A 19,688-nucleotide genomic window follows, 5' to 3' on the forward strand; every position below is an offset into this window, starting at 1 on the left:
AGGCTCCACCTCTTTCATGAGGGAGGCTGCGAAGTCACAGGCAAAGGCTGAGGATGAGGGAGAAAAGGGGCGGGGAAGCATGGGGGTGTTAATGCAATCAGTCTCTTGCAGCATATCCTGATTATGTGGATTAGGGCACTTGATCGAAATCCACTGGTCCAGGAGGCCCGTCTGAGGAGGTGGTATTTTAGCTGAGCTATGCAGGATGAGGAGGAGGTAGCCCAGAGAAGAGAAAGGAAGAACATTCCAGGCTGGCAGCACGTGTTCTCGGAGCCCTGAGATGGGCGTGAACTGGACAGAATCCAGAAACGAGAAGCAGGCAGCATGGCTGACGGCCGGTGGGGAAGGCTTTGGCTGAAATGAGGTTGACGGAGGATAGGGGTGCGATGGGAGGGTAAGGGGGATTGAGGGCGTGGGGGGCAAATCAGAAGTCAGTCCAAGCTTGCTCTAGAGCTGCCCTGCCCGGAACAGAGGCTTTATTTGAAACAATAGTCATACTGGCCAATCATAAGAGCTCTACTTTATTGAGCTAGATCTACTCTGAGCTGAGCTGAGTCTGGGAGGTGGATGGAGAACAAGATACTCTGCTCACCCTCGAAGGACTCACAGAGAAGGGAAGTGAGTCCACATGAGAAAGTGACCATGCGTGTTGAGGGGTGTGATGAAGGGAAGTGCAAAGTGAAATAGGGGGTCCTGCCTTGATGGGTGGGGATCCTGGGGTCCTGGAGAGGGGCTGGGTTAGAACGATGAACAGGTTTGCTGGTGTTCAGTGGGGCATAGGCCACGTGTGTACACGAAGTGGCCCAAGGGCCAGTGTGGTTGGAGCATGAGGTTAGGAGTTGGGGCTGAAAAGTGGGGCAGGCCAGGTTTTTGAAGGATGCTGGATTGGTGGAGGGGTTTGGGCTTTGAGTTGGGGTCAGGGGCTCCAGCTATGCCTGAGGGTTGATGGAGCAACCCTCTCTGGTTTGTGTGTGTGTGCCTGTGCATGTGTGCATGTGTGTGGGTGCATGTGTGCATGTGTGCGTGCATATGTGCATGTGTGTGGGTGCATGAGGAAGCTGGGGCTGCCACAGGAGCAGGGCTGTGAGAGATGTCACCGGGGAGGGGGAGATGCAAGTCCCCTCAGATCCTGAGGTTGCCACAGAGGAGGTTGTGTCAGGGGCAATGGGAGGGGTCACAGAGGCTGGAGGGGTTTCCGGGGGACTCTGGAGCAATTAGAGTGGCAGAACCTTCCTCACTCTTGATTTATCCTCTCTGGCCTCAGCCTTGGAAAGATGTCCTATCTACGTGTCTTATCTCGTATGTGACAGTATGGGAGTGAGAAGGAGGACCAGAGTGAGGAGGAGGCTGCAGGGGCCATGGAAACAACCCTAACAAGGGTCCTTTCTGCACAGTGTCAGGGACAGGGAGGGACTCAAGGAGTTGAATGGACCTGGGATCGAATCCCACTGTTTGACCTTGGCCAGTCAGTTTGACTCTCTGACCCTGATTTTCCTCATCTACAAAATGGGTACTCAACATAGCATTTACCTTTTCTCCAAAGCTTGTTGGGAGAAGTCAATAGAAGAGTGCACATGAAGTGTTTGGCATAGTTAGGCTGGTGGACGCCATCTACAAATGACTGCAGGGCTGCTGCATTGCACACCTCCAGGGGGCATCTTTCATATGGAAAACAAGGTGAGTGCTGCCTTCTAAAGGATGCAATAAGTAAGGATGGAAGATGATGGCAGCTACTGGTCTTCAGGACCAGATGACTTGGTGGCACTCAGCTCTGCATTTGGAGGGATGCTGGGACACCGCTCTCCATTCCTGTAGGAGCTGCCCATCTGTCAGGGGCTCAGGCTGTCAGGCAGGCTGTAGAGGGGGTCTGCAGGCGAGGGACGCTTCCCCTGACAGGGGAGTCCTTCACTGTCAGCAGCTTCGCCTCAGCGGGTTAATAAAGCCATCCATCACCTTTCTCCATGCCAGGTATCTAAATGCCTGCTTAATACTACCCTGGGGGGCAGGAGCCTGCAACAGGGATGTTCACCCGGTGCCAGGGTGCCAGGAAGGGGGAGAATCTGCCCGGAGGTTTGGCACCTTGCTGCAGTTTACACGCAGACCCAGCCCAGGACCCCCTCTGCCTGGCTGGTTTGGGCCACAGTGAGATCATCTAGTTCATGGGCTGTGAGGCTGTGGCCCAACAAACAGCATTCGCACGCACTTGGAGTAGACACACCCGAATTCCCATTTTCCATTTTACTGTCTGCAGAGGAGAAATATTGGAGTGGGGCCACGTGTCTGCTACCCTCACCTGCCTATGCTGCTCTGTCCCACACACCTGCCTCTGACATGGGGTCAGGGACGTGCAGGCTTCCTGGGACCATGGCTGAGTGACTCACGTCTGGCTGTTCAGAGAAAGGCACTAGTGGTGCTTTGGCGCTGGTGGGAGTGTAACAAGTTTGGGCTGCTGGAGGGAAGTTGAGGGGACTTGAGCTGATGAGCATCAATCCAACGACAGGCTCTTATTTACTGAGCACTCACGGTGTGCACTTCACCGGCTTTGTGCTAGGAACTAGGCACAGTCACTGTCCCCATTGCACAGATGGCAAACTGAGGTCCAGAGAAGTGACTTGTGTACGATTACAGAGCCAGAAAATTCAGAGCTGGGATTTGAACCCGGGGCTATCGGACTCCGGAGCCCCACTCTGCATTGCAACGCTTTGCTAGCTTCAGAGCTGGGTGCTTTCGCAGTTGTCCTGCAGTCCAGCCAACAATCTCCGAATCTCCCCATCACCTATGAAGAGAAGGAAGTGACATGAGCAGTGCCAGGTCACTCAGCCAGAAAGCTCAGGGCTGGGATTCAACCCGGGTCTGTGCGATTCCCCACTAGCCTGGCTGTGTGTGTACTTCCCCCTGCCCCGCCATTAGACCAGGGTGTTTTCAAACCTTTGCAGCCACAGACCCTCCTTGTACTTAAAAAAAAAAGAAAGAAAAAGACGTGAGATCCTGATATGAAGAGCAGATGAAAAGAGGGTGCCACTCTGGTTAAGCGGGGGCCTGTGCTAGTTACCTGCTGTTCTGTAACAACTTACCCCCAAACTTAGTGGTTTGAACTCAGTAACCATTTACTGTGTCTTGCGGTTTTGGGGAGCCAGGAATGCAGGCAGGGCGCAGTGGGGCTGGGCTGCTCCTGTTTCATGGCGTCTGTTGGAAGGCTCGAAGGCTGGGGCTGGACACCGAAGGGCCGATCACTCACAGTCAGCAGAGGCTGGCCGTTGGTGGGGCCCCCAGTTCCTCCCTGAAGAGTCTCCCTGTGTGAGCTAACCTGAACTTTCCCACAGCATGGAGGGTGGGTTCAAACGATAGGCACCCGAAGAGAGCCAGAGGTAGGCAGAAGCCACGTTGCCTTTTATGAACTGGCCCGGGGAGTCAGGCAGCTTCCCCTTCCTTGTGGGTTCGGGGGGTGAGGGAGAAAAGCTGAAAGCGCATGGGGGACTGGAGCTACTTTCAGAAAGTACACAGGGCCAGCCCAGGAGCTAGGTGATTGACTGCCTTCCACCCTTCTTCATCCCTGAGCGACCCAGGGGTCCCAAAAAGTAATTAGAAAACAAAACTGCCCCATACTGTGTGGCTTGACACACAGGTGGCATTTTGAAGACCAAGCAATTCATTAATCAACAGTCAAAGCACTTCTGAATCCGCCATGCCTCGCTGAAGGAATTCGGCCTCATCACTAACTCAGTGGGCAAGTTCATTCTTCATTCATTCATGTCCCAAGGTGGGCACTGAGGTGCAGCCTTTAGGGAACTTATGGTCAGGTGGAAGGGACACATAGAGTGTGGGGCAAAAGTACGTTTACCGTTGTTCATATGGAAAATTATACAATAATTAATAAATAATAATGCAAGCATAAACTCTGTGTTTCACACACAACGGTAAGCCTGCTTTTGCCCCACCTTGTACGGCAACAACTCAGTCTAGGCAAAATGCTGAGTAATACTTACGCGTGTCCCCTCCATGCGCCTGGGCAGACACGCACACACCTTGCCCCAGGAGTGCTGGGGACCTTCTCCTTCGGTTAGTCTGTGCATCCTGCTCCTCCTGGGTGCACAGGGAGTCTCCCAGGGACCTCTCTGCTGTACTCTGCATTGTTAGGGGGGGTGGCTTCTGCTCTGCCCGCCCCCTTCCCCCTCTGGTAGTGCCCCCTCCTGGCCAGCTCAAAAATAGCCCCTGATTCTAGTTGCTCGCATCCAATCCATCCTCCTTCCTTCCGTTCTCTGGCGTTTTGACCAGCGGCCGTATCGGCTGAGATAATTCTGTCAATGCGCTGCCTTTTGTACCCAGAACATGCCTGGTAAATTTGTTAGAAGAATACCCCAGGCTAACACGTCATTACACTCCCAAACTCATCTATCTTTTACTTCGGATTAATTCTTTCTTTCCCTCTCTCCTCACCTCCTCCATAAATCCTGGTGCACTTAATTAATTTCAGTTCCACTGCAAGGTCCATAATACAGAATTGTTCAAGCAAACACAAAATTAATTATTCTATTTACAGCCTTCTCATTGAGAGGAGCATTTCATCTTTCATAATTACATTTTGGAACGTCCAATTATGAATTCAGGCGCCTGCTGTTTTGCATACGGGGACAGTCCCCAAGTGTCCTCATGGTAGGGGAGTCAGGCTGGTGGCCTTTTGTGCCTTCCGCCGCTGACCCGGGCCCCGCTGGTTCAGCCCCTGAAGGACCTTTCCAGGAGATACTGAGGCAGGTGCAGGAGGACAATGTCTAGAAGGGAGTGGAGCCCAGAGTGGGGCCGCAGGGAAGGAGGAGGAGGAAGGGGAGGGAGCATGTGCCGATTTAATTGGGACCTCATGATCGCAAGAGCCTTCAGATGGGAGGGAATGGGCCTCTTCATCTCGCCAGGTTGGCGGGGAAGACGCTCAGCTTTTCTGCAAGTCAGGGAATCGGGCACATGAGAGCCATTCCGAGCCTGGCCTTTGCTCTGCTCTCAGGCATGGACCCTGGAGGTCTGGCTTTTCCTCCTTCTCTCTGCCTCTTGGCCCCGGAGGACCACTTTGGTGGCATGAGTTCACCGAACCACCAGGCTCTCGGTCAGGAACTTACAGCAGAGTGGGAGACCCTCTCTGTCTACTCCCCAAGGGCTGCTCTCTGCCTCTCGAAGGTTGTGCCTCTCAGATGGGCTGGGAAGGACCCTTGCTCTCTGCTCAGGGCCCTGCTCTGGGGACCCCAGGGTTGGGCCCCGTGGGAAATTACTTGGCTGCATTGTGGCACTCCACTGGCTGGAGTTTCAGGGTACTGTAAGAGCCCCTGTTTAAAGGTTTTATAAAATACCAGTTCCAATGGACCTATATTGAGATGAAATTAAGCATGTCTGTTTAAAAACAAGTCAAATAATTCCAAAGCATTTATTAAAAGTCAGGTAAAATTTTGGGGGTAGGGTGTGTTCTGCTGGTCCTCGCTGGACAGTCGTGAGGGGACAGGCCTCCTTCCTCCTGTCCCCTTCCCTCAGGCCGGGGCCTCTCTTCCAAGAGGATGGGGTTGCACTTGAACATGAGTAGAGTGTTTCCCTTTCCTTTAAAAATACCCATTGAGTTCCTGCTAAGTGCTAGGTATCTTGCTGGGCACTGTGCTGGGTACTTTGCATATGTTGCTTATTTAACCCTCACAGCCAGCCTGTGACATTCAGGGGTGAATCTGTGACATGTGGGAGCCTCATCTCCAGCAGGCCTGTGCAGGTGACCACGAAGAGACTTGAGTCCAGGCCTGAGTGTGCTGTGAAGTGTCAGGGAGGTGATTCACACCAGGAAGGCCGTGGGGTGCAGTGTCAGAACTAGACTCTGGACTCACACCGCCTGTGTGTGAATCCCATCTCCAGTGCGTTCTAATTTCTTAGGCAACTTACATAACTTCCCTGTGCCTCAGTTTCCTCATGAATGAAGCTGGGATAGTATTTCCCACCCCACTGGGCTGTTACGAGGTTTCTGTGAGACTCTGTGTGTAAAGCCCTGGCTCGTACTGGGAAGGTTCTCACCAAGAGGCTATGTCTCAGTTTCTCCATCTCTGGAATAAGGCAAGTTTGAGCAGAAGGTGACAGTGATGCCCTTGGAAATGGCTGCTCCGCCACAGTCCACAAAGGCCAATACCTGGGTGAGCTGGGACTCCTCCACTTATATCTCTGTCCCCCTCGGTGCTCCCTGATTAAACCCCTCTAACGGTTTCCCAGTTCACTCAAAATACACCCTTTACGGTGACATAATAGGCCCAACCAGGTCCTGTCTCTACCTGCTCTCAAAACTTACTCCCCACTTTCCTCTTTCCTCTCGGCGCTCCAGCCACATGGGTCTTCCCTCTGCGCCCCTGCTAGACACCTTTCCCGCCTCAGGGCCTTTGCACTGGCCACTCCCTGCCCCGTGCATATTCTCCCCTCTGCTCTTAATCTTTACAGGACCGATTTGGTTCTAGCGTCACCTCTTCAGAGGCCCTTCTGAGATCACCCTGCCTGTAAAGTAGTCCTTCACCCAGCTCTCTTCACCACACCGCCTATGAATCGTCTTCTCAGCCCTTTTCTCTATTGGAAAGATCTTGCTTGTTTTCTTGTTTATTGCGTGTCTCCCAAGGGCTAGATTATGAAGATGTATGAGAGAAGGAGCCATGTCTGTCTTCTCCGTTCTCTATCCCCAGATTCAAAGTAGGTGCACAATAAATATTTAAGTGAACCACTTTCCCTCCATTCCCCGTGTGAGGACAGCAAGCCTGGAAAAATGAAGACTTTGGAACACCTTGGTCTGTGATTAGCTGTAGAAGGAATGAGCGAGGCTTAATTTTTTTTCTTCAGATTAGTTTCCTGATCTTGAGAAACTATCTATCCTCCTACCAGACCCTCAGGATGGGGGGGGAGGGAGCCATTGATTTCTCTCTTAAGTGATGTTTTTCAGACCTGCCCACATTGAATAATTACTTGCTTTTGTGGGCTGAGAATGTCTTTCTGCTGTTCCACCTGGTCGGTTTGTTTTCTTTGTTAATTAGCTATTAATTGCAAGGGCTCCTGGGGACCGGAGGTGAAAGGGAGGCCCCAGAGGTGGGCTGCGGGGCTGAGACAAGTGAGGACTGCAGGCTGGAAGGAGAATGACCTCACTGGGCACTGGGCTAATTTATTTCAAATGCTGTCATGTCCAGAGAGTCGTTGAGTTTCTGGGATGATGAGTGATTTTGTTAATTAAGTCCTATAAACAGTACGGCTTAATTTCCAGCCATGGGGCTGCAGCTGGTGGGTGGGAGCTGCTGGCAGCTGCGACAAGAGGTTGTCCTTGAAGGAATGGGCCATAGAGGCTGGGAAGTCTGAGAGGGCAGGGGCGGTGTTCAGGAACTTCACCCCAGATGCAATTTTCCCCTCCTTCCTCCTTTTGTCCCTTCACTGTCTCCCCAGGCCAGGCCTCGATCCTGGGAATACCCCAGTTTGGTGTAAAGATAATACCTGTAAGTTATTTAAAAGGAATTTCAGGGATACTACCCGTGTTCCCCCAAAGGCCTGACCTGGAAACTTCCGTTGTTGCTTCTCCTTTTCCTCTATTTCACCTCCTTCTGGTCCTCACTTCCATCATCTCTTCCATCCTTAAGGCTGAACAGTTGGTCCGTGAAGCACCCTGCGCCTCGCCTTCGCCCGTCTCTCCATCTCCTCCAGCAAGCCCTCCTCGGCCCACCACCATCTCTCTCCTGGATCATCATCTGCAGGTCTCCTTGCTGCCGCTCTTGGCTCTGAATGATCCTTCTGAAATGTACACGTCTCCACCCCTGCTTAACGTTCTCCATGGCTTTCAATTTCTTCTGGATAAAGAAAAGGTCCTTCCCAAGATCGATATCACCCCACTGAGACCGTGGCCCAATTTCTTGTCACTCTCAGCACACACTTTGAGGCCAGTTTCTTTCTTTTCTGCATTTTATGTGTTTGGAACCAATTAGATTTTTTTTTTTTTAAGTTCAGGTCTTTGAGCAAAATATTCCTTTCGCTTGGAATACTCCTTATGGCCCCTGTCTTCTAACCTCCAATTCCTCTGCCAGGCTCACTGCCCATGGTGCAGGGTTTGGAAATCTCTTTGTCGGGTCATGTGAGCCTCTCCGGTCCCTGGAGCTGGTCAGGCCCCCTTGGGCGGCCTGGAGGACTGGCTGCATTGGAGTGATCACACGGTGTGTGATAATGTTTATTGTCAGACCCTCGTCCATCCTGGGACAGGCACCAGGACTGTCTGTCACAGTGCCCATCACCTAGCTGATGCTCCACACATATTTGTGGAATTGCAGTAACTCAACATTGAACTGCTCTGCTGGACAGAGGACAGTGGGTTGCGAAAGTGGGGCGTGGTTGTTTCCATGGGGGGCTGTGAGGAAGAGCTTCAGAGAGGAGGCGGTGTGGAGCTGAGTCCTGACAGCAATGGCTGCAGGGATGACTGGGTTCTTCCCAAAGGACAAGGATTCGTCCAGATAGCCAGTTCCCCAGAAGAATGAGGAGGTTGGGAGCATGAGACAATGTTGTCAGCACTGAGAGTCAGAGGCAGGATAGAGAAACCCCACCCCCATCCCCTGATGCCTGAGGGCCATGCTTTATCACTCATCCCTGGGTTGGATTTCCTGTTCTCTGGCTTTTGTCTTTCTTTTCCTTGGTCTATATACTTGTTTTGGTGGAACACCTTCTCTAGTTGTGTCTTAAGACACATACTATACATAAAGAAATATATAAGAAGTAAAAATCTAGAGACATCTGACGCCTGAAAATATCTTTATTTTTCCTCTCCCCCTGAATGACTATGATGTTGGAAATAATTTTTTTATTAGAATTTATTTTCTTTCATGATTTTGAAGCAAGTCTTTGGTAACCAGCCTCCTAAATAGCCCCCAATTACTCTCATCTCTTGGTGTGCAGGCCCCGTGGAGTCCCTTCCCACATGGTAGGGAGCCCTGTGTCACCTGTGGGAGGCTACAGAAATGATAGTCATAAATGACATGTGACTTCTGCCTTGCTCTCTTAGGATCACCCTTTCAGAGGGGAGTCAGTGGCCCTGTCATGAGGACACTCAAGCAGCCTTTTGGACGGTTTCACATCCAACTTGCTTGGCCTCCCGCCAACAGCCAACAGCAACTCACCAGCCACATGAATGAATGGGGCCTCTCGGAAGTAGATCCACCAGTCCCGGTCAAGCCTTCAGATGACTACAGCTCTGGCCAACATTTTGACTAAAACTCATGGAGAACCCTGAGCCAGAACCACCGAGGACCCACTCCTGAATCCCTGATCCACAGAAACTGTGTGAGATACCAATGTTTATTGTAGCTTTAAGCTGCTAAATTTTGGGTTAATTTGTTATGCGCCATAGATAACGCATACATACTATTCCATTATCTTCTCCTTGTTGAGGAATCTGAAGCATTTCTGACTTCTGATCCTTTACTAATTGTTTTACCCCCCCCTCTCTCTGGAAGCTTGTAGGATCTTATCTTTGTATGGAAGGCCCTGACACTTTCCTAGCAATCCATTATAATATACTGGATGGGAGGCTCTTTGCATTCTTTCTAGAAACTCTTCCAAGAGAAACTCAAATTTCATCTGGAATTTCAGAATTTCAGTTTTCAGAAATTCCCTCAAATAATTTCAGTAACCATCTTCCTCTGTTGTCTCTGCTTTTTTCTGACTAGAATTTTTATCATTGGGATTTTGGATACCTTGGCTTCTCTACTCACCCCATCTTTTCTCTCCCATTTTATACTTTGTGGTTTTGCTCTATCTTCTGGGGGAATATCCTCTCTCTCTCTCTTATACTCTAACTCTTCTTTTGAGTTTTTTATTTAAACTGCTGCATTTTATATGTCTAAGACCCCTTTATGTGTCCTGAATATTTCTTTCTATATTATTCTACATTTGTTCAATGCAATCTCTCTCTTTCTCTTTCTTTTTTTTAAATCTCTCTGAAGACTTGAAATGTTATGTATAGTGTATATATATATACACACATGAAATATTATATATATTATATACCTTTTTGGTAACAGATTTATTGAGATATAATTCATACAACATACAATTCACTCATGTGAGTGTACAAGTCAAGGGTTTTTAGTATGTTCGCAGACTTGTGCAATCATTATGACAATTGATTTTAGAACATTTTTTGTCACCCTGAAAGGAACTCTGAACCTTTTGGTTATCACCACTCAAGCCCCTCATTCCTACTCAGTTGAAGGCAATCACAAATCTACCTTCCGTCTCTCTATATTTGTTCTGGAAACTTTATATGAATGGGATAACATATATATTTTTTTGAATAACACATTTTCTGATTTCTCCTAGTTGCTTCTCACCCTGCATTTATTTGCTTCGGTCTCTGTTTTCTGTGTCAGGGGTCTCTTTCCACACATCTGTTGATCCTTGCTTGTCTATTCTCACTGAAGAAGGGGGCGCTAACCAATTGATTGCCTGGACACTTCGAGTGTGTGGGTGAGACTTGCTGACTCTGAGCTTTCCCATTGGGTGACCTGTGGCTTATTTGGTAGAACAACCTCAGAGGTCATCATTTTTAGGTCTCTCTTTTTGGGATGACCTTTCGGTCTGCTACCTGGAGGTAAAGGTTGGGCTGTCAGTATTCTGAGGGCCAAGTGGGAAAACAACATGGGAGGTCTCAATGTCATGTGATGCCCCAGTTTTCAGTAAGGGAGTCTGCTGTCAACAGGGCCTGGTATCCTTATTCTAGACATCCGTTATCTTTTACTCTCTGGAGAAAAATTCTCCCCTCATCTGCTGAGACAGGGCAGGACAATTTGTTCTCTGTGAAAGAGTTTGGGAGATTATCTAGGGATCTGACTGCTTCTTTAAAAATATTTTGAACCAATTTTACTTATAATTACTCAGCAAACATTTCTACAACCACTACTATGTTCCAAGTACTTTTAAATTTTAAAAATTGTATTGTGGTAAGAACCCTTCATGTGAGATCTACCCTTTAAGCAGATTTTTAAGTGTACAATATAGTATTGTTATCTATAGGCACAATGTTGCACATCAGACCTCCAGAACTTATTTGTCTTCATGACTGAAACTGTATACCCATTGATTAGCAAGCAACTCCTCATTTCCCCTTCCCTTCAGCCCCCTGGCAACCACTGCTATATTCTCCTATGAATTTGACTATTTTAGATATAAGTGGAATCATGCAGTATTTGTCCTGCGATTGGTTTATTTTGCTTCTCATGATGTTTTCAAGGCTCATCTGTGTTATTGCATATTGCAAATTTTCCTTCTCATTTTAAGGCTGAATAATAGTGTGTGTGTGTGTATGCATATGTTACATGAAGAATCCATTTATCCATTGATGGGTGTTTAGGTTGTTTCCATGCATGGCTATTGTGAATGGTGCTGCAATGAACATGGGAGTGCAAATATCCTAACATCTCTTCAAGATCCTGACTTCCATTCCTTTGGATATAAACCTAAAAGTGGGATTGGTCTATGTTGAATAATTTGAGACACCTCCATACTCTTCCGTAGAGGCTGCACCATTTTGCATTCCTAGCCTGTATTTTTCTAAGCTTTTTACAGATCCTTTTTTTTTATCTTCTTTCACTCCCCACTTACAGTGACACTTGATGCCTTCAATTTCTAAGCCTTTTGGAAATTATAGGGTGAATCAGATTGGTCCTGAGCTATTCCCCACTGCTGGCTTAGGATTCAGTTCTCTTGGGTGTGTTATCTTAGGTCCTTCAAAAAGTAGAAACCAAGATAGGATTAAAGATCCATGAGGGTTAACAAGGAAACACCTCAGAGGAGGAAGCTGGAGGCATCTGGAAGAGCTGTTAGACCATGCTGCAGGTCTAACCACCTTGGAGGAGAGAGGGAAAGAAGGGAGGTTGGGTAGAAAAAAAGCAATAAAATGCTGTGCAGTTCCAGGAAAGTTTCAGCAAAGCCAGTGAGGCGTTCTGGAGCTTAAACCGACTGTCTGTGGAGCCCGTGTCTCCCAGGAACAGACCTGCCATAGTATTGCTGCTGTGCTCAGCCAGCGGCTGAGAGTGAATGTGGGGATGGATCCCAAGCATAGCTGGTGGGGCAGCTGGTCAGTCACCCTGAAGCTGGAGATGTGACAGGCACATTCTCACGGCTTCCACGTGGCCACAAGAGCGGTGCTGGTTCCCTTCCAAATCCCCAGTAAAACAGCACCCAGGAATTTTCTCAAAAGGCATAACCTACAAGGATGGTGAGACTAGGAAAGGCGATAGCAACAAAGTTTTAGAAGCTGGATATATGTCTTTAATCTGTCATATTTACCCAGAAGTCCTTCAAGTTCATTGATTTTCAGTCTTCCTTATTCATAGATATAATAAAGACTATAAAATTCTTTCTCAGTACTGCTTTGGCTTTACCATCCTCCCCCAAGTAACACGTAATCCTTTATGTTTGTGACAAATATAGCCACTTAGTGACAATGATAAGTAACAACTTATATAATCCAATGCTTTTATATCTGATTATGGTACTATATAAATATAATCTTCATAGCAGGGGCTATTGTACGTCTTCACAAAATGGCTGAGCCATTTTAGTTCTGTTCAACAAATATTCTGTGCCCTACCAAGTGCCCAGAACTGGGAGTACGGAATGAACCAGAGAGATGTGTCCCACCTATAATGACATAGGACAGTAAGTACCACAATGAGGTAGCACAGAGTGCTGTGGCAGCATAAATGATGGGCACCTAACTCGGCTTCTGGGGTGCATGGATGACTTCTTGGAGGAGACGGTTGAGTCCTGGTGGATCAGTAGGACTGGGCCAGGAGATGTGGGGAAGGGTATTTTAAACGGAGGAAACAACAAGCGAAGAGGCGTAGTGTGAAATGTCAGAGTGCATCTGGAAGCTCAGTCATTCAGTGTTTTTGGAGCACGGAGTACAAGGAACAGGGGTGAGACACGTGTTAGACTGACCCTAAGGGCTGTGGACTATTAAGGAGTCGGGGGCTTGTCCTGAAGGTGATGCTTATCCCTTCATTTCAGGGAGTCTGGGCAGTACCCCAAGGCTGTTGTTATCCCTCTCCCTCTCCGGGTCTTGTTGGAGATCTGCGGGTGCTGGGGGTCCAGGGCTTGGCTGACTGTGGACATCTCCCCACGATGATGCTGTCCTAACACTGCATCCCGTCAGATGAAGCCTGTGCCACCTCCCTGCCCCGCCTCCCTCACTAGACAGCCCAGAAACGTGATCCTTCAGCTGGTGTCATCTCTCTCTGAGGCCTGAGCTTGCTGAATTGCACTCTACACTCTCTGCCTTGCAGGAAGCAGGAGGCTGGGACTCCCTGCCGGCCCCCGTCTCTGCTGTCTGACTTTGCGGGGAGAACGCCTGCTCAGATTTTCCCAGGCACCCCAGGAATTGCCTGCTGACAAGAAGGGTGTTGAGGAGGGAGGTGTGATGAGAGTCAGACAGATTTGGTGTTAATTCTGGTGGAGGCGCTTACGTGCTGGGTGGTGACCTTCGGCAAATTCTTTCTTTAACGAACCAGCAGTGGCTGACGCTCTCTCTGCACACAGCTATGTGCTGGCTTCTGGGGAAGCAAGTTCCTCTAGGGGAGACAGACAGACAGACCAGGCAAGGAGCGAGGTGCTGCGTGAGCCTAGGAAGGCTCAAGCCCTCCCCTTACCTGAAAAGGTGAGCATCATAATCCCAGTTAAGGTGTTTTGGAGGAACCAGTAGGGCTCTCTGTCCCTGGCATATCTGACCAGAGGGGCTGGGCATGGGTGGTGGGCTGTCAGGAAGAGTTATCTCCAGACAGCCCTCGGCCTGCCTGCTTTCTCCTCCACGTTCCCCTCCTAATTCATTTTCCGCCTTTAATGTACTGTTGTGGAGCTTCCTCTCCCATTAGGGCCTGTAATGTGCACCGATTCCCTTCAGCTTGACTGCCCTTAATAGGCAGCGTAAATAGAATTTAGTGTGGCGTGCACTAACATCTCTATCCATTGTCCAGAGATTAAATACTTGCCACCGATGGTTCATGCATCATCAGCCTCGAGCCCAGTTTCATAGCTCCCAACCAAAGGAGGATATTAAATTAATTTGCAGGTTGCTTTAGCAAAACCTAACAAAAAAACCTCCATGGGAGAAAGAAGGGGGGGGCCTGATGCATCTGCCCACCATCAATCATGGGAAGGGGGGTGGGAGTTGTTGGAAACCAGGGCTGGGGCTCTTGTGGGTCTGGGGTTGGGTCCCTCTCAGGGCCACACTGCCTGGCTGTCTACTTCTGTCATAGGCCCCAAGGCTGGCTCCATGGCCTTCTTGGAGCTTTGGAATCTAGTCTGACGTGTGGACTGAGCCATGGAGAAAGGGATGTGGGAACTGTGGGGCCTTAGTCCATAATGCAGGGTCTACTTCCTCCTTCTTAGGGGTGTAGCCAGTGCATCACCCATGAAATGCCCCTGTGGTCTCGGTTAGGGGGACCCCTGGACCCCCCTGTGTGATGGCAGGGGAACAGGTCAGCACAGGCCCTGCCTCTGGGATCCAGCTGGGGCATTCACTGGCCTTTTTGCTCTTGACAGTGGTTTGTGTCATGGGCCAGTCACGTGGGGCAACAGACCGGTGTGCAGATGAGGACGATCCAGGACCCCTGGCCCAGTTGCCCTGTCCATTCAGAAGCAGGGCTCAGGCAGAGGCAGGTAGGAGGGCTTGGCTCAAGTGGGCATAGTTGAAATGGAAGTTTCCACTGGTGAATGGACCAAAGGGGAAAGCCAGTCTCCTACAAGAATGGTGGATACATGATGAAGGTGCCACTGTCCTCCACATCACTGCCCTGGCAGCCACCAGAGCCACTTTCTCCAGCGAGAGACAAAAGCCTCAGGATCCTTTTCAGCACAGTACACTAAGGCAGCTCTCATTAATGGCTGGAGGTGGCACAGGACAGTTCTGAATTGACTGTTGAGTTGGAAACGATTGTGTTGAACTTGGGGTGTCCCTGGCAGACTGGGCATGGCCACCCAGGGTGACCTGAGATTGGCCTGTGTAGCCATGTTTCCTGATAGGAGCTGATAGACCAGACGATTACTTGTTCAACTCCAGATGAGGCTCTCGTTTCTTCCCAGGCACAGTGGGCCTGGGAGTCCTTCCTTTTCTCCGGTCTTCACAGATGCTTCCAGCCCACTGTCCTGCCCTCCCCTCCTTCATGGGAACGTGGTGGGTCCCTGTGGCTTTGGAGGTAAAGTGAGGTGAAGCGAGGGAGGAGTCCTGAGTGGCGGTGCAGACTCTGTGTGGGCTGCCAATTGCTCCCTGATGAACCCCACCGCCAGTGGCCTCCCCTACGGTGGTTTATTAATAGCTTTTAACATGATCATTTGGACTAATTGAAAATCAGAGCGATGCTAATATGCCCCTTACATTTCATTCATTTTTTATTTAAAAAGATGCTAAAAGCATTTATCGAGTAGTTTCTGGGGAAAAGAAATAAAAAGGTCTCCCCTCTGGCCATTCCAATGGTATGGTCTCCTGCCAGCACCCCATGAGGGGGGTTCTGGTGTTCATTAGTGTGATTTAAGGTGTCCAGGTGACCCTGTTATGAGGCCATCAGGAGGAGCTGCTTGGAGACATCCCTGGCTCACTGTGAGCTCTGCCTGGTCCTGAAGGTGGAGAGTGGGTGGGACAGGTTGAGGGCTGTGTGGCTGATGTCCCGTCATTGTGCCCCTCTGTGTGGGCTGGCTGTGATTGTGGTACAGGTATTGCTATGGGAATAAATGGATTCCCCCCACCCAACCCTTCTTCTGTCTTTCTGGTGAGATTTAAAGTCCTGGGAAGGCCAGGCCTGATTAGTCTAGTTTTTACAGTTAGTGCCCGTCTCTTGATCAAAAAGGATGGGGTGCTGGTTATCTCCCATTTGCCCTCCCCTTTCCCAGATCCTCTCTCTGCCCTTCTCTGGATCCCAGATGGCTGACCCCCCAGAGTTGCTCATGAGTCTCCCATTGGGTTCGGCCAATGGGAGACACTGGCAAGAGATCAAAGGGCATAAGAAGAGAGGGGTCCCATCGTGCTTTGGCATTTCACTAGCTGTAGCAGTCGCTGTGCCTGTGGGACTCTGTCTTGATGGGCAGTCCCTCTCTGAATATAGTCCCAGCTCTCCCTTCAGCCCTAAAGGTGGGAGCAGGTCCCCCTGCTGCCTCTGTAGGCAGTTCCTTCATCAGAGCTATGGTTTTGATTGCAGTTATCATGGTGGAAGATGATCACAGTTCCCTGAAACATGATCCTCATGTCATTCTCCAAAGAAAGGAGAATGGGTGCTGGATGGTCCCCAGATCTTCAACTGTCCTTCATACCCTGGCCCTACTCTTGGCCATAGGCTGAGCTACAAATTTGGCTTCTCCCCTTTGAGTGTGTGGTTTTCGGCTTGGCATTTGCCTGTCTCTGTCTCCGGCCATCTAGGTAATGACCTGTTCAACCAGTCATTTGTCCCACTCCTGGTTCTCTTGTCTTATCCCAGCGTGGGATCCTGTGCCTGTGGTTCCGGTGGGGATGGATGGCCCTGGCTCCCCAACAGTCGCCTGCAGAGCTACCTCATAAACCTTTGCCCCCCTATATGGCTCCCTCTTAGAGCTCTGCTGGGAAGGCCCGATGAAGCTGTTCTCCCATGGAACAGAGTAAATGCTAGTGGCCATGATCTGTTTCCAAAACCACTCCTACCCTCAAAAAGTCAAGGTGTACCCTTGAGTAGGCTTTCTGCAAAACTGAAGGCCAGAGCTACTACTGTCAGAACAACTGCAGGGCTCTCCAAGCCCAGAGTGGAGGCCAACACTGGGATATGGATGAACTGGTGGCTATTCACAAGTAGCCACAGTTCAGGCTGTGGGCTGTGTACAACTGTCACTGAATGTGTGTGTGCTTGCACATGTGTGTGAGTGATATCACACTGAATGTGTGTGTGCTTGCACATGTGTGTGAGTGATATCAGGTGTGCTGGACGAGAGTTCTTGTGGGGAGGGGAGAACGCACCAAAGAAAAGCTCTCTGGACTCTTCCAGATCTCACCTCACGGTGGCTGGGGTGGCAGCCAAGGATAAGCTGACGACCCCTGAGGAGCAGCGAGAGGCCAGGTCAAGTCAGTAAGCGTCCACCCTGTGCTGTGCCAGGTGCTGTGCTAGGCTCTGAAGGTAAAATGTTGACTTGGCCTTGGGTACTGGCTACCTCTAACTTGGTAGTGAGTTTGCGGTCTTCCTGGGTCCTCAGTATCTTTATCTGTAATAGGACTAATGTCCTGTGAGAGTCCTGAGATTCTGTGGTTCTCTGAGTGGGGAGCCTAGATTTCAGAACCTTGCCCTTTTTGGTATATTGGGCTGGATAATGCTTTGCTGTGGACCGTCCTGTGAGCTGTGGGATGTTTAGCAGCACCGTTGGCCTCTACACACTAGGTGCTAGAGCACCCCAATTCCCCTAGTTTTCATAAACAAAAATGTCTCTAACCTTGCCAGGTATCTCCTAGGGGGCAAAATTGTCCTGGCTGAGACCCAGGGGACACAGTTTTGCTGGCTGAGAACCAGTGGTCTAGAGTGATGTTTGCAGCTCACATGTGCCTGGCTGGCCAAGGGTTTTCCCAGGATCCTCTTAGTGAACAGATTTGGACTTGGTCGCAGGTTTTAGAGCCCTCATTCTGAGGCCTGAGGCCTGGGGCCTGGGCCCACACCATCCTGACCGCATGAGGCAGTGGAATTGTGTCCTGAAACCCTTCCTGCTCCAGGGGCTGAGGGCTTCACTTATCTGATGAGCAGATGAGGTCTGAACCTGTCAGCTGGAAGCCCAGCCCGTGGGGTGAGAGAGGGACCCTAGGGGGTGGGCAGGCAGGAACAGGGCCTGTGTGTGGAGGGTCCCAAGGGACTTCGGGGGGAAGGAACTGGGCCTTTGGTGACAGGAAGTGGTGACCTCTTGGTGTGCCCTTGGGCAAGTTACTAAAGTCTTTGTGTGTTAGTTTTCTCATCTCCAAAATAGGGAGATAACGCTAGCGTGGCTGATAGGATTCTTAGGTCAGCCAGCGTCCTGGATGGACATAAATGGTACACACAAAAGGACACACTGAAGGCACTGCTGACACGGTGTGGGTGGGACTAGGGAAGGTGAGGCCACATGGGCTAGCAAGAGCAGAAAATGATCCTCCGTCCTCACCCAGTTGGAGGGGCAAGGGGGGCAAAGTCGGGACCTTGGAACCCCTCCCCCTCGCCACACCTAGGTCTGTAGCCTTAGGAGACTGCAGCCATAGCTAGAGCCCCCATGTCCCTGCTAATCTCTCACAGGTGCTTCCCATTGCCAGAAACCAGCCTCAGTGGGAGGGCCAGGGAGTGGGGTGCTGCAGCAGCCAGGGTCACTTCCTCAGGCACCAAACATGTCAGAGAAAGTTGGAGATCCGACCAGGGCAGTGGGCCAGGGTGGAGAGCCGCCAGCAGAGCCAGCAGGAACATGAACCTGTGGTGTTTGTGAAGCACTTAGAATGGTGCCCAGCACACAGCAGGTGTTTGCACAGTGACACCCTGTCCTTGCCTCTTGGGGCACAACACACATTAAGTAAATCTCGCAGCCCCTCCAGGGCCCCAGGGCAGGGCTCCCCTCCACAGAGGTGCCAGGCCCCTCCTTTCGGAGTTGGGGGGACTAGCCTGGACTGGCTGTGGGGTGCCGCTCACCCCTGCCCCTCAGAAGATGCTAGTCCAGGCTGGCCCCCATCCCCCCACTCACAGACACTCCAGTGAGCCTGACCCAGGCAACCCTTGTCCAACACAGCCATCTGGCTTTACCATGCATTCCTCAGCCTTGCTCCATGTCCCTTGCCTCCCCTGGTTCCCTTGGGCTCTGACCCCACAAGTGGGCCAGAAGCTGGGAGGCCTCAAGGGCCCTGTCTGGGGAAGAAGGTGGCCCAGTCTCTGACCTGCCCTCAGAGTCTCCTTGGCACTAGAGATTTTATGATGCACGAGTGGGATTCTCCCGTGCTTTTGTGAGTCCCTTTGTGCAGCTGTGCACCCACGGGATGTTGAGCCCCAGAGGGGCTTCCGTGGGGCCGTGCTCCCAGCAGTCTACTGTGGTGCCCCATCGAGGGACCCAGGGTCGGAGGGAGACAAGGAGGCACCATTGCATGAGCTTTCATGCCTCATCCATCGTGGCTGTGACTGTGGGCTGCCCTCGGGGGAATGCTGGGCTCCCCTCAGTCCCAGGGCCCATCCCTCTGAAGGGATCTGGGGGCGCTGGGGGCGGGGCCACAGTCCTTTCCCACCCAGCACCACCGGAGCTGCTGCGGGGCAGGCCTGGGTCCGGCTCCCGGGGCTGGCACAGGGAGGAGAGGACTCCCTGTCGTCTCCCCAGGCCAGCCTCCCCCACCCACGGCTCATGGGTGCCCTGGACACTCGCCCAGCTGCAGCTTGTCCTCACTCTCCACCCAGGGTGGCCAGATAAAATAGAGGCTGGCCAGTTAAATTTGGATTTCAGAAGCGTCCCAAATGTGGCTTGAGATACTTACGCTGAACAATGACTTCTTATTTATCTGGGTATTAACTGGGTATCCTGTTTTATTTTATTTTTTGTTTGTTTGCCCCACCCCCACACTGTCTCTGGCCCCCTCCTGCACTGGCCCCAGAAGTAGGGGTGTCACTGCTTCTTCCCTTTCCTTATTGTTCTTTTACAAATGAGGTCCAGGAGCCGACCTT

The sequence above is a fragment of the Phyllostomus hastatus genome, unplaced genomic scaffold (genome assembly GCF_019186645.2).
Source record: "Phyllostomus hastatus isolate PE091 unplaced genomic scaffold, TTU_PhHast_1.1 phas_contig_17, whole genome shotgun sequence".
NCBI classification, from domain to species: domain Eukaryota; kingdom Metazoa; phylum Chordata; class Mammalia; order Chiroptera; family Phyllostomidae; genus Phyllostomus; species Phyllostomus hastatus.